This window comes from Balaenoptera physalus (genome assembly GCF_965194825.1).
Source record: "Balaenoptera physalus genome assembly, chromosome: 13".
Lineage (NCBI taxonomy): Eukaryota > Metazoa > Chordata > Mammalia > Artiodactyla > Balaenopteridae > Balaenoptera > Balaenoptera physalus.
In genome coordinates, this window is record NC_138892.1 from 66,090,226 (window position 1) to 66,105,840 (window position 15,615).

A 15,615-nucleotide genomic window follows, 5' to 3' on the forward strand; every position below is an offset into this window, starting at 1 on the left:
AAACATGAAATGACAAAAAAAATATGTTACAGACGAAGGAGCAAGGTAAAAACCTACAAGATGAAATAAATGAAGATGAAATAGGCAACCTACCTGAAAAAGAATTCAGAGTAATAATAGTAAAGATGATCCAAAATCTTGGAAACAGAATGGAGAAAATACAAGAAACATTTAACAAGGATCCAGAAGAACTAAAGACCAAACAAACAGTGAGGAACAACACAATAACTGAAATTAAAAATACTCTAGAAGGAATCAATAGCAGAATAACTGAGGCAGAAGAATGGATAAGTGAGCTAGAAGATAAAATGGTGGAAATAACTGCCAGGGAGCAGAATAAAGAAAAAAGAATGAAAAGAATTGAGGACAGTCTCAGAGACCTGAGACCTGTCCCCTAAGGGACAACATTAAACACACCAACATTCAAAGTATAGGGGTCCCAGAAGAAGAAGAGAAAAAGAAAGGGTCTGAGAAAATATTTGAAGAGATTATACTCAAAAACTTCCCTAACATGGGAAAGGAAATAGTCAATCAAATCCCAGAAGAGCAGAGAGTCCCATACAGGATAAACCCAAAGAGAAACACGCTGAGACACATATTAATCAAACTATCAAAAATTAAATACAAAGAAAAATATTAAAAGCAGCAAGGGAAAAAAAACAAATAACATACAAGGGAATACCCATAAGGTTAACAGCTGACCTTTCAGCAGAAAATCTGCATGCCAGAAGGGAGTGGCAAGACATATTTAAACTGATGAAAGGGAAAAACCTACAGTGAAGATTATTCTACCCAGCAAGAATCTCATTCAGATTCGATGGAGAAATTAAAACCTTTACAGACAAGCAAAAGTTAAGAGAATTCAGCACCACAAAACCAGCTTTACAACAAATATTAAAGGAACTTTTCTAGGCAGGAAACACAAGAGAAGGAAAATACCTACAAAAACAAACCTAAAACAATTAAGAAAATGGTAATAGGAACATGCATATCGATAATTGCCTTAAATGTAAACGGATTAACTGCTCCAACCAAAAGACATAAACTGGCTGAATGAATACAAAAACAAGACCCACATATATGCTGTCTACAAGAGACCCACTTCAAACCCAGGGACACATACAGACTGAAGGTGAGGGGATGGAAAAAGATATTCCATGCAAATGGAAATCAAAAGAAAGCTGGAGTAGGAATTCTCATATCACACAAAATAGACTTTAAAACAAAGATTGTTACAAGAGACAAAGAAGGACATTACATAATGATCAAGGGATCAATCCAAGAAGAAGATATAACAATTGTAAATATTTATGCATCCAACATAGGAGCACCTCAGTACATAAGGCAAATGCTAACGGTCATAAAAGGGGAAATTGACAGTAACACAAACATAGGAGGGGACTTTAACACCCCACTTTCACCAATGGACAGGTCATCCAAAATGAAAATAACTAAGGAAACAGAAGCTTTAAGTGACACGTTAAACAAGATGGACTTAATTGATATTTATAGGCCATTCCATCCAAAAACAACAGAATACACTTTCTTCTCAAGTGCTTATGGAACGTTCTCCAGGATAGACCATATCTTGGGTCACAAATCAAGCCTTGGTAAATTTAAGGAAATTGAAATTGTATCAAGTACCTTTTCCTACCACAATGCTATGAGACTAGATATCAATTACAGGAAAAAGTCTGTAAAAAATACAAACAAATGGAGGCTAAACAATATGCTACTAAATAACCAAGAAATCACTGAAGAAATAAAAGAGGAAATCAAAAAACACCTAGAAACAAATGATGATGAAAACATGATGACCCAAACCTATAGGATGCAGCAAAAGCTGTTCTAAGAGGGAAGTGTATAGCAATACAATCCTACCTTAAGAAACAAGAAACATCTCAAATAAACAACCTAACCTTACACCTAAAGCAATTAGAGAAAGAAGAACAAAAAAACCCCAAAGTTAGCAGAAGGAAAGAAATCATAAAGATCAGATCAGAAATAAATGAAAAAGAACTGAAGGAAACAATAGCAAAGATCAATAAAACTAAAAGCTGGATCTTTGAGAAGATAAGCAAAACTGAGAAACCATTAGCCAGACTCATCAAGAAAAAAAAGGGAGAAGACTCAAATCAACAGAATTAGCAATGAAAAAGGAGAAGTAACAACTGACACTGCAGAAATACAAAGGATCATGAGAGATTACTACAAGCAACTATATGCCAATAAAGTGGACAACCTGGAAGAAATGGACAAATTCTTTGAAAAGCACAACCTTCCAAGACTGAACCAGGAAGAAATAGAAAATATGAACAGAACAATCACAAGCACTGAAATAGAAACTGTGATTTAAAATCTTCCAACAAACAGAAGCCCAGGACCAGATGGCTTCACAGGTAAATTCGATCAAACATTTAGAGAAGAGCTAACACCTATCCTTCTCAAACTATTCTAAAATATAGCAGAGGGAAGAACACTCCCAAACTCATTCTACGAGGCCACCATCACCCTAATACCAAAACCAAAGATTCACAAACAAAGAAAACTACAGGCCAATATCACTGATGAACAGAGATGCAAAAATCCTCAACAAAATACTAGCAAAAAGAATCCAACAGCACATTAAAAGGATCATACACCATGATCAACTGGGGTTTATCCCAGGAATGCAAAGATTCTTCAATATACGCAAATCAATCAATGTGATACACCATATTAACAAATTGAAGGAGAAAAACCATATGCTAATCTCAACAGATGCAGACGAAGCTTTTGACAATATTCAACACCCATTTATGATAAAAACCCTCCAGACAGTAGGCATAGAGGGAACTTATCTCAACATAATAAAGGCCATATATGACAAACCCACAGCCAACATTGTTCTCAATGGTGAAAAACTGAAACCATTTCCACTAAGATCAGGAACAACACAAGGTTGCCCACTCTCACCACTATTATTCAACATAGTTTTGGAAGTTTTAGCCACAGCAATCAGAGAAGAAAAGAAATAAAAGGAATCCAAATCAGAAAAGAAGAAGTAAAAGTGTCACTGTTTACAGATGACATGATGCTATACATAGAGAATCCTAAAGATGCTACCAGAAAACTACTAGAGCTAATCAATGAATTTGGTAGAGTAGCAGGATACAAAATTAATGTACAGAAATCTCTTGCATTCCTATACACTAATGATGAAAAATCTGAAAGAGAAATTAAGGAAACACACTCATTTACCAGTGCAACAAAAAGTATAAAATACCTAGGAATAAACCTACCTAAGGAGACAAAAGACCTGTATGCAGAAAACTATAAGACACTGATGAAAGAAATCAAAGATGATACAAACAGATGGAGAGATATACCATGTTCTTGGATTGGAAGAATCAATATTGTGAAAATGACTATACTACCCAAAGCAATCTACAGGTTCTATGCAATCCCTATCAAACTACCAATGGCATTTTTCACAGAACTATAATGAAAATTTTCAAAATTTGTATGGAAACACAAAAGACCCCGAATAGCCAAAGCGATCTTGAGAACGAAAAACAGAGCTGGAGGAATCAGGCTCCCTGACTTCAGACTATACTACAAGCTACAGTAATCAAGACAGTATGGTACTGGCACAAAATCAGAAATATAGTTCAATGGAACAGGATAGAAAACCCAGGGATAAACCCACGCACATATGGTCACGTTATCTTTGATAAAGGAGGCAAGCGTATACAGTGGAGAAAAAACAGCATCTTCAATAAGTGGTGCTGGGAAAACTGGACAGCTACATGTAAAAGAATGAGATTAGAACACTTCCTAACACCATACACAAAAATAAACTCAAAATGGATTAAAGACTTAAATGTAAGGCCAGACACTCTAAAACTCTTAGAGAAAAACATAGGCAGAGCACTCTATGACATAAATCACAACAAGATCCTTTTTGAACCACCTTCTAGAGAAATGGAAATGAAAACAAAAATAAACAAATGGGACTTAATGAAACTTAACAGCTTTTTCACAGCAAAGGAAACCATAAACAAGATGAAAAGACAACCCTCAGAATAGGAGAAAATATTTGCAAATTAAGCAACTGACAAAGGATTAATGTCCAAAACATCCAAGCAGCTCATGCAGCTCAATATCAAAAAAAAAATCAACCCAGTCCAAAATGGGCAGAAGACCTAAATACACATTTCTCCAAAGAAGATAATACAGATTGCCAACAAACACATGAAAAGATGCTCAACATCACTAATCATTAGAGAAATGAAAGTCAAAACTACAATGAGGTATCACCTCACACTGGTCAGAATGTCCATCATTAAAAAATCTACAAACAGTAAATGCTGGAGAGGGTGTGGAGAAAAGGGCACCCTCTTGCAATGTTGGTGGGAATGTAAATTGATACAGCCACTATGGAGAGCAGTATGGAGGTCCCTTAAGAACTAAAAATAGAACTACCATACAACCCAGCAATCCCACTACTGGGCATATACCCTGAGAAAACCATAATTCAAAAAGAGTCATGTACCACAATGTTCATTGCAGCTCTAATTACAATAGCCCGGACATGGAAGCAACTGAAGTGTCCATTGACAGATGCATGGATAAAGAAGATGTGCCCCATATGAAAAATGGAATATTACTCAGCCATAAAAAGAAATGAAATCATGTTATTTGTAGTGAGGTGGATGGATCTAGAGTCTGTCATACAAAGTGAAGTAAGTCAGAAAGAGAAAAACAAGTACCATATGCTAACACACATATATGGAATCTAAAAAAAAAAAAAAGGTTCTGCTGAACCTAGGGCCAGGAAAGGAATAAAGACACTGACGCAGATAATGGACTTGAGGACACAGGGAGGGGGAAGGGTTACCTGCGACGAAGTGAGAGAGTAGTATTGACATATATATTTAAAACAGAAAGCTAGTGGGAAGCAGCTGCATAGCACAGGGAGATCAGTTCAATGCGTTGTGACCACCTAGAGGGGTGGGAAAAGGAGGGTGGGAGGGAGACGCAAGAGGGAGGCGATATGGGGATATATGTATGCATATAGCTGGTTCACTTTGTTATACGGCAGAAGCTAACACAACATTGTAAAGCAATTATACTCCAATAAAGATGTTAAAAAATAATTAATGAAGGAAGGAGAGATTGATCATGATGGCAGAGTAAGAGAGAATTCTAAAGGCAGAAAGAGAAAAACAATGAGTCATACACAAGAGAATCCCCATAAGGCTATCAGCTTATTTCTCTGCAAAAACTTTACAGGCCAGAAGGGAGTGGCATGATATATTCAAAGTGCTAAAAGGGGAAAACCTGGAACCTAGGATACTCTACCCAGCAAGATTATCATTTAGAATCAAAGGAGAGGTAAATAACTTTTCAGACAAGGAAAACTAAAAGAGTTCACCAATACTAAACCTACCCTCCAAAAAATGTTAAAAGATCTTCACTAAGTGGAAAAGAAGCAAAAATCAATAGGAAGGGGAAAATCACACTAGGAAAGGCAAATATATAGGAAGGACTGAGAATCAACTACTCAAATAAGCCAGTACAAGAATAAAAGACAAAAAAAATTGTAAAAGCAGCTATAACTACAATAAACAGTTAAGAGGTAAAGATAAAGATGTAAAATATGACATCAAAAACACAAAATGAGGACAAGGGGAGTAAAAATTGTAGATCATTTAGAGAGTGTTTGAACTTAAATGACTGCCAGTTTAAAACAAATAGATATAGTTATAGGTCAACATATATGAAGCCCATGGTAACCATAAATAAAAAACCTTCAAGAGATACACAAAAAGTAAAAAGAAAGGAACACAAGCATACTACTAAAGAAAATCATCAAACCACAAGGGAAGACACAAAAAGGAAGAGAAATGAACAGAGAAGAACTACAAAAACAACTGGAAAACACATAGTGAAATGGCAATAGGTACAAAACTAACAATAATTACTTTAAATGTCAATGGACTAAATCCTCCAATCAAAGGACATAGAGTGGCTGATTGGATAACAACAACAACAACCATCTATATGCTGCCTATGAGAGATTCACTTCAGAACCAAAGACACACACAGATGGACAGTGAGGAAAGTGAGGGTATGGAAAAAGATATCTCGCACAAATGGAAATGACAAGAAAGTGGTGATAGCAATACCCATATTAGACAAAACAGCCTTTAAAATAAAGGCTATAACAAAAGACAAAGAAGACTATTATATAATAATAAAGGGATCAAAGAAGAGGATATTACACTCATTAACATATACACACTCATACAGGAGCACCTAAATGTATATAAAAAAATAGTAACAGACATAAAAGGAGAAACTGACAGTAATACAATAATAGTAGGAGACTTTAACCCCCCACTGGCATCAATGGACAGATCATCCAGACATAAAATCAGTAAGGCAACAGAGGTCCTAAATAACACAATAAACTGGTGGAATTATTTGATAATTCAGGACACTACATCCAAAAATAAGTAGAATACACATTCTTTTCAAGTGCACATGGAACATTCTCCAGGATAGATCACATACTAGTTCACAAAACAAGCCACAACAAATTTCTAAGAGGATAGAAATTATATCAAGCATCTTTTCCAACCACAATGGTATTAAACTAGAAATCAACTACAGAAAGAAAAATGGGAAAAGAACAAAAACGTGGAGACTAAACAACATGCTACTAAAAAACCAATGGGTCAATGATAAAATCAATAAGGAAATCAGAAAATACCTTGTGACAAATGAAAATAAAAACATAACTTTCCAAAATCTATGGGATGCACTGAGAGCATTTCTTAGATGGAGGTTCATAGCAATACAGGCCTTCCTCAAGAAACAAGAAAAATCTGAAATAAACAACCTAACCTACCACCTGAAAGAATTAGAAAAATAAGAACAAATAAAGCCCAAAGTCAGAAGAAGGAAGGAAATAATAAGGATCAGGGAGGAAATAAATAAAATAGAGATTAAAATATAGAAAATATCAATGAAACCAAGAGCTGGATTTTTGAAAAGATAAACAAAATTGAGAAGCCTTTAGCTAGGCTCACCAAGAAGAAAAGAGAGATGACCCAAATAAACAAAATAAGAAATGAAAGGGGAAATTACAACCACTACCACAGAGACACAAAAAATTGTAAGAGAGTACCATGAGCAGTTATATGCCAACAAATGGGATAATCTAGAAGAAATGGACAAATTTCTAGAAACATATAGGCTGCCAAGACCGAGTCATGAAGAAACAGGTAATTTGAACGACCAATCACTAGAAGTGAAATTGAATCTTTAATTTAAAAAGCTCCCAGCAAACAAAAGCCCCAGACAGAATGGCTTCACAGGGAAATTCTACCAAACATATAAATAAGAACTTATACCTATCCTTCCCAAACTATTCCCAAAAATTGAAGAAGAGAGAACACTCCCAAATTCATTCTATTGGGCCATTACCCTGATACCAAAACCAGACAAAGACACTACCAAAAAAGAAAATTAGAGGCCAATATCTTTGATGAATATAGATGCAAAAACCCTCAACAAATTATTGATATTAGCAAACATAATCCAATGAAACATAAAAAGGATTCTACACCATGATCAAGTTGTGATACACCACATTAATAAAAGGAAAGACAAAAACCACATGATCATCTCAATAGATGCAGAAAAAGCTTTTGACAAAATTCAATATCCATTCATGATAAAAACTCTCAACGAAGTGAGTATAGAGGGAACATATGTCAACATAATAATGGCCATTTATGACAAACCCACAGCCAACATCATACTCAATGGTGAAAATCTGAAAGCCTTCCCACTAAATTCAGGAACAACACAAGGATGCCCACTCTCGATACCTTTATTTAACATAGTATTGGAAGCCCTAGCCACAACAATCAGATAAGAAAAAGAAATTAAAGGTATCCAAATTGGAATGGAAGAAGTAAAACTATCCCTACTTGGGGATGACATGGCACTCTGTATAGAGAATCCTAAAGTCTCCATGCAAAAACTATTAGAATTAATAAATGAATTCAGCAAGGTTGCAGGATACAGGATTAACATACAAAAATCGTGTTTCTTTACACTAATAATGAAATATCAGAAAGAGAAAGTAAAATAAATAAATGCCATTTAAAACTGAAAAAAAAAAATACCTAGGAATAAACTTCACCAAGGAAGTGAAATACTTATATGCTGAAAACTATAAAACATTGATGAAGGAAACTGAAGATGATACAAAGAAACCGAAAGGTATCCTATGCTCTTGGATTGGGAGAATTAATATTATTAAAATGGCCATACTACCCAAAGTAGTATATAGATTTAATACAATTCCTATCAAAATACTCATGACATTTTTCACAGAACTAAATGAATAATCCAAAAATTCATATGGAATCATAAAAGACCCCAAATTGCCAAAACAATCCTGAGAAAAAAGAACAAAGCTGGTGGTATCATCCGAGTAGGCTTCAGACTATACTACAAAGCTATAGTAATAAAAACAGCATGTTATATCTTTATTAAAGTCTCCAGAAAGTGCAGCTCTGAAAAAAAAATAATAAAAATAAATAAAAACAGCATGGTATTGGCAGAAAAACAGACACATAGATCATTGGGACAGAAGAGAGGGCCCAGAAATAAACCCACACACTTACAGTCAATTAATCTATGATAAGGGAGACAAGACTATACAATGGAGAAAAGACAGTCTCTTCAACAGGTCATGCTGGGAAAACTGAACAGCCACATGTAGAACAATGAAAGTAGAACATTCCATTACAACATATACAAAAATAATCTTAAAACTTAAGGTCTAAATATAAGACATGAAACCATAAAAACCCTAGGAGAGAACATAGGCAAAATGCTAACATAAATCATAACAATATTTTCTTGGATCATTCTTCTAAGGCAAAAGAAATAAAAGCAAATATAAGAAATAAAAGCAAAACTAAAAAAGTGGGACCTAATTATACTTAAAAGCTTTTGCACAGCAAAGGAAACCATCAACAAAATGAAAAGACAACCTATGGAATGGGAGAAAATATTTGCAAATGATGTGACCGACAAAGGGTTAATATCCAAAATATACAAAGAGTTCATACACCCCAATATGAAGACAACAACAGCAACAATCCAATCAAAAAATGGGCAGAAGACCTTCTTTTCCAAAGAAGATATACAGATGGCTAACAGGCACATGAAAAGATGCTCAACATCACAAATTATTAGAGAAATGCAAATCAAAACCACAATGAGGTATCACTTCACACCTGTCAGAAAGCCTATCCTCAAAAAGTCTACAAGTAACAACAGTTGGAGGGGATGTGGAGAAAATGGAACCCTCATATAATGTTGATAGGAATGTAAATTGGTGCATCCACTATAGAAAACAGTATGGAATTTCCTCAGAAACTAAAAATAGGACTACCATATGATCCAGCAATTCCATTCCAGGGTATATATCCAGAAAAAATGAAAACACTAATTTGAAAGTATACATGCACCCCAATGTTTATAGTAACATTATTTACAATAGCCAAGACATGGAAGCAACCAAAGTGCCCATCAACAGATGATTGGGGGAATTCCTTGGTGGTCCAGTGGTTAAGACTTTGTGCTTTCACTGCCCTGGGACTGGGTTCAACCTCTGGTTGGAGAGCTAAGATCCCACAAGCCACACAGCATGGCCAAAAAACAATGACAAAAACAGATGATTGGATTAAGTGGGGTGTGTGTGTGTGTGTATACATATACACACGTAGCATGTATATATATACACACACACATAGATTCCACATATGTGATCTCACACAGTATTTTTCTTTCTCTGTCTGACTTATTTCACTAAGCATAATATTCTCTAGGTTCATCCATATTGCTGCCAATGGTAGAATTTCATTCTTCTTTATGACTCAGTAGTATTCCATTCCATATCTAATACCACATCTTCTTTATCCATTTGTCTGTTGATGGATACTTGAGTGACTTCCATATATTGGCTATTGTAAATAGTACTGCTATGAACATTGGGGTTTGTGTATATTTTTGAATTAGTATTTTCATTTTTTCCAGATATGTACCCAGAATTGGAATTGCTGGATCATATGGTAATTTTATTTTTAGTTTTTTGAGAAACCTTCACACCGTTTTCAAGAGTGGCTGCACCAGTTTACATTCCCACCAACAGTGTATCAGAGTTCCCTTTTCTCTACATCCTCACCAACATTTGTTATTTGTAGACTTTTAAAAATTGAAGTATAGTTGATTTATAATATTGTGTTAGTTTCAGGTATACAGCATAGTGATTCAGTATTTTTGCAGATTATATTCTATTATAGGTTATTACAGGATAATGGGTATAATTCCCTATGCCATAAAATATATCCTTGTTGCTTATCTATTTTATATATAGTAGTTTGTCCCTGTAAATCCCATACCCCAAATTTGTCTCTCCTCCTTCCCTTTCCCCTTTGATAACCACGTTTGTTTTCTATTTCTGTGAATCTGTTTCTGTTTTCCATATACACTCATTTGTATTATATTTTATATTCCACAGATAAGTGATTCATATAGTATTTATCTTTGACTTATTTCACTAAACATGATATTCTCTAGGTCCATCCATGTTGCTGCAAATGGCAGAATTTCATTTGGCTTTGTCGCTAATATTCCACTATATATACGTGTGTGTGTGTGTGTGTGTGTATGTGTGTGTGTGTGTGTGTGTGTGTGCAATTGCTAAACCCATCTGAACAAGGCAAGGGAGGAAATTAGAACCTCCCCTCTGCCAGCAGAGGTATGCAAAATTAGTCTTACTGACATGGCCCACTCTGTCCTGTGCTGTGCTGCTTATAAGTACTAGGTCTTGTTTGGATTCTCATTCTAACAAACCAACTATTAAAAAAAGAGTATACAAGACAAGAAGGAAATTTCAAACATGACTAGATAATTGATTCCACTTAGGAACTACTCTGAATAAACATTTTTCCAAAGAAAGCATACTAACCTCTTCATTTCGTTGCATCCCACATTGGACTGGATCTTCCTAAATCCCTAGGGTTGGGTGTGATGGTGACACGCTCTAGGTAGGTTCTACCTCTGGGGATGGGGATTCTATGTCTGGCATAAGGGAGCAAGAAACACAGAAATATCATGACCTTGCAAATATCATTTCTTCCAAACAGCAGAATTGGGTGGGGAAAAAAAGATTCTGCCTGGGAAATCTGAAACTCACCCAGAAATTCCAGGGCCGTTTGCCAGTGGAGAAGTCTCCCTGAGGATCCTAGGACTGCTCTGATCTGCTTAAACTCCTGAGACCTGGTCAGACGAAGACAGACTTCAAAAATGGATTCTTTATCTGTTACAGTAAGTTTCCTATCAGTAGCCAGTGAGAAGCAACCTCTACCTCCCTGATGTTGAGAGCCTGTTGGATGTCCTGCTACATCAGTGTGCGTGTGTGTGATGAGAGAGAGAGAGACAGCATGGAGAGTACCGTACTGTCAGAGGGAGTAGAGACTCAGAAGCTCACATTCTATAAATGAGCAGCTGGTTTACAGCAGAACTCACAGCACCTTCACTCTGGGCCTGATATCAGCACAGCCAATGTCCTCACCTGCGTATGCCAAAGCCAATGGAGAAGGTCAGTGAATGTATTCGCTTCTGAAAACTGACTCTGCTTCTGTTGGTATTCATCAGAGATGAACACTAAATGTCTCCCTCAGAAACCACCTGTGTTCAGATCACACCAGGGCTCAGCACACAGTGGCCATAGATGAGATGTCACAGATCTTGACTCAGTTAACCCCTTGCTCTGTTTCTCCCTCTCTAGATGCCTAGCTATGTCTGCTTTCCCAACTCTCTCCGGTTAGTTGCTTCTTCCTCTGTATCTCCCCTCCATGTTTCCATCAGCTCTCTGAGTCTGCCCACCTGCCCTTCTGGCTCTGGCTGAGGGGCAGATGGCTTGGATGAGAGGGCTGGTCTGGTTTTGAGGTGACTTATCTACAAGGCAGAAAGAGCCCAGAGACCCCAGTTCTTCTGAGTCACCTGGTTGAAGTGAGAGGGTTCCAAACTCCTAGATTAAGGGTTCGGTTCTATACCATCCAAGGACATGTACCATTATGCTTATGTGGGCCTCTCCATCTGTTTCCTATTTGGCTTTTCATCTTTCTGAGAGTTTTTTCTCTTTTTCTCGCTTTCTGTCTGCCTTCACCATGTCCTTCATCTCCTTCTCTCTCGATCCCCATCTTTAGTAATTTTTCCATTCTCTTTCAGCATGAGTAGCAGAAAGGGCACTGTCCCAGGACCAGAAATTTTCTTTTGGTATTCATATTTTATTGATAAATGGCCTTGATCCACAGGGGTTTTGAGTACTAAAAGGCCACAATTAGAGTCTTGCCTCTATCTCTCTCTAGCTACTTGACAAGTCAGGTCACTTACTCTCCTGAGGTTCCATTTCCCCACTTTAAAGTCCTGTTAGTGACACCTTTTTAGAGCATGAAGTTCCTCCCAGGTTGTTGTGAGGCATATGTGAGAGAATCCAAACCATGGAGAGTCACAGAAGTGGAAGGGATTGTTGCAATTATGTTTTCACAATCTTTTCTTGTCTTATTTCTAATTTTCACTTTATTCCCCAATTTGACTTCATCTTCTGTTTTCTGTCCATCCACCTTTTTTCTTTTATCTGCCTCACAATGTATTTCTCTTCCTCCTTTCCCATTTGTGCTTTTCTCTCAATTCATTTGCCTGCATGAATAGTTTTCCTGTTTATCTGTGCATTTTTCTTTCCTGCTCCTTTGAGAAAAGATGGCTGAGGGCTCTCAAAGAGGTTTGTGAATATATTACAAAATAAGGCAAATAATATGAAAATTTGGCTTTTCCCATTTTTTCTAAGATATACAAAATAAATAAATTTAAAAGGAGGTAGGGCAAGGAGTCAAGATAGGACAGGAGTTTAATCTGATATACAAAAGAATTTCCTCATCCAGAACAGTGATTTTTTAAAAACCATAGTTTCTACCCAGGAATTTTCCATGGCAGTGGAATATTGGTTCAAGACCTTAAAAGATCTCTTCCAACATATGAAGTGCAAAGAAGAAAAGAAGGGAGAACAAAAGTGAAGAAGGTAATCTATGTGTACTAAGCAATTACTGTTTGTCAGTCACATTGAGTATAGTATTTTCCTTATCAATTAATCTTTACACCAATCAACAAAATGCTATTAGTAAGTTTATCTAATTCCAAACCCTAAGCTTTTTCTATACATCTGCCATATATGTGTGTATTTCACATGTGGATGTTAGATTTCAAAAACGTAGCTATGTCACCCCTAAATACTATGTATGTCATTGACCAGATAACTCTCTAGTTCTTTCCAAGACTTTCAGATGTAACTGTCTAATCTCCCTATCTTTGTATTTCTGGTTCTTTTTACAATCAGTACAATTTTTCAAGACAGCATAAATGACACTGTAGTTACATTAACTGTGGCCCTAAAAATGCAGAAAAGAGCCAATCTACTGCTCAGTTTTGACCTCATCAATCACAAAGTACCTCTGTATAATTTCCAGCAACCTCGTCTTGTGCAAATAGCCAAACCCTTAATATTCAGGGACTAATCATTCTAAAAGTGCATTAACTGGTCACCTTTTCATCTTGTTTTCCCTCTATCTTTTAGAGTGTTGGAAGGAGGGGTTTTTTTCATGGGTGGACTTTTTTCCAAATTATTTAAACCCCATTCCAGGGGTGGCTATTGTCAGGAGGTTTTATTTGATTTTTGCTTTATAGCTTAGATTGTGTCTCTGTAGAGGAAATGATGAACAACTATCAAGTGGAAAGGATAAGTGGATTTGAGATCCATCTAGAATTAAGAAAGTAGATTGAGAGAAAGATCTAAAATCACATCTCACTCGTGGATGCCAGAAGTTTCCTTGTGAATGCAGCCTGTGCTTCCATCTTGTCCATAGTAGTAAAGATCTGTCATACCAAGCAAGGGCCCTCACAATGTCAATCAGACCAACATGAGATATGAAGCATAGTTCAGGGTCCCTCAATTGCAGAAATGTGGAGACTTTGCAGTGGATCTAACTATAAATCTAGAAGAGACAGAGTAAGGGGGATAAGCCACATTTACCTTGAAAAATGTCTAGATAACATAATAGAAAATATTATAATTTAACAAATTTGTAATATTTGTATGCTACATGGTAAAGAAAAGATTGAACATAAACCTTATTTTTTGCTGAGGCTATGACAACATAAATTGCTCTATAATAGTTGTAGGTTAGACCTAGCCAGGTATTTGATAGCAATATTCCTTTTAATTCCCATAAAAATCACAGAAGCTATTTAGATATTAATTCCACCATAGCCTAAAGGGAGTAAACTAAGTGTCCTAAAACCAATCCTCCTGTAAGCTTAATGATTAATTTTCACAATGACAGATTCACCTAAAAATCACATTTAATAAATTCATAACAGCTTGTATGTAGTTAAATGATCTCGGCTCTTTAAGAGTTTTCTATTTTTGCATATGCTTAGGGGTCTGTATTTCTCTTAATTTTAACATCCAAGGAAATCATCGCAGAATATGATTGTCTGAAGTTCATATGTCTAGGAATTATTCAATTTGATAGACTTTGGTTAATAATACCATGAGTTTAACCCTTCTAAATCCTTTTTGGTCCTTTGAGATGTGTATTTTTAGACACTTCAAGATTCTTTTAGCAAAGCCATTCCCACTTTATTTTCTTAGTTCCAATAGAATGGAAGCATCATGAGGACAATAATCTTGATCACTTGCTATTTCCCGAGTGTCTAAAACGGGGCCTGGCTCACAATAAGTTCTTAATAAATATTTGTTGAGTGAATGAATAAATTAGATATTTATTAAGTTGTTTATTCCTTTTTAATATATCTAATATATTTTAATTACATACAGATATAACTATTTATTTATTAACAAACTAGTTATACACAATATTTATTCAGTTTAAGAAGGGTATTTTAAACACTAAGAGTAAGAAGATGCAATGGGTAAATGAGAAGTCTGTTTATCTTTGGTGCACTTTATAAGTCATAGCGAAATAATATTATTATGCATAATATCACTTTATACCTTAAAAATGTGTATCAAGCAACATATAAAAGTACAAGGAACCACTTTTAACGTTTTGGTGAACTTCCTTTGATCTTTTATCAATGCAAAGGAAATTTCTTTTTAATTAATGCAGTCATGAGTATACCAAATATGCTGATTTATGTTTTGCTTTTTGTTTCACTTAAAATTATAAGTATTTCAACATCATTACACAGAGTTGTAATGTAATTACAAAACATAATTTTAATGACTGCATATTTCATTACTTTAATTTTCTATGGTATAGTTAACCATTTCTCTATTATAGCTTGTTATTTTTTGCTGTTATAAATAATGCTATGATTTGCAAGTCTGTGTATAAAGCTCTGGTAATTAATTTTTTGGAGTAAATTTTTTAAATAGTTGATCCTATTCACATTTAGAAAACTTATTTAGCACTATGTGCCAGGCACTAGACCAAAAACTTCACATGTATTGATCCATTTAAT

The 15,615-nt window shown here is 35.6% G+C and overlaps 1 protein-coding gene across 2 annotated transcripts in view; it reads right to left on the minus strand.

Annotated features, from left to right (window-relative positions):
* Window positions 1-11,116, minus strand: part of H1-7 (H1.7 linker histone) — a 103,726-nt gene extending 92,610 nt beyond the window's left edge. Inside the window, exon 1 of one of the 2 annotated variants that reach the window (XR_014252613.1) lies at window positions 11,039-11,116. The gene's annotated coding sequence lies outside the window, so the exon portion shown is untranslated. The remainder of the gene's footprint in view (window positions 1-11,038) is intronic. The other variant, XM_082421488.1, reaches the window with a different exon arrangement.
* Window positions 11,117-15,615: the final 4,499 nt, after the last annotated feature.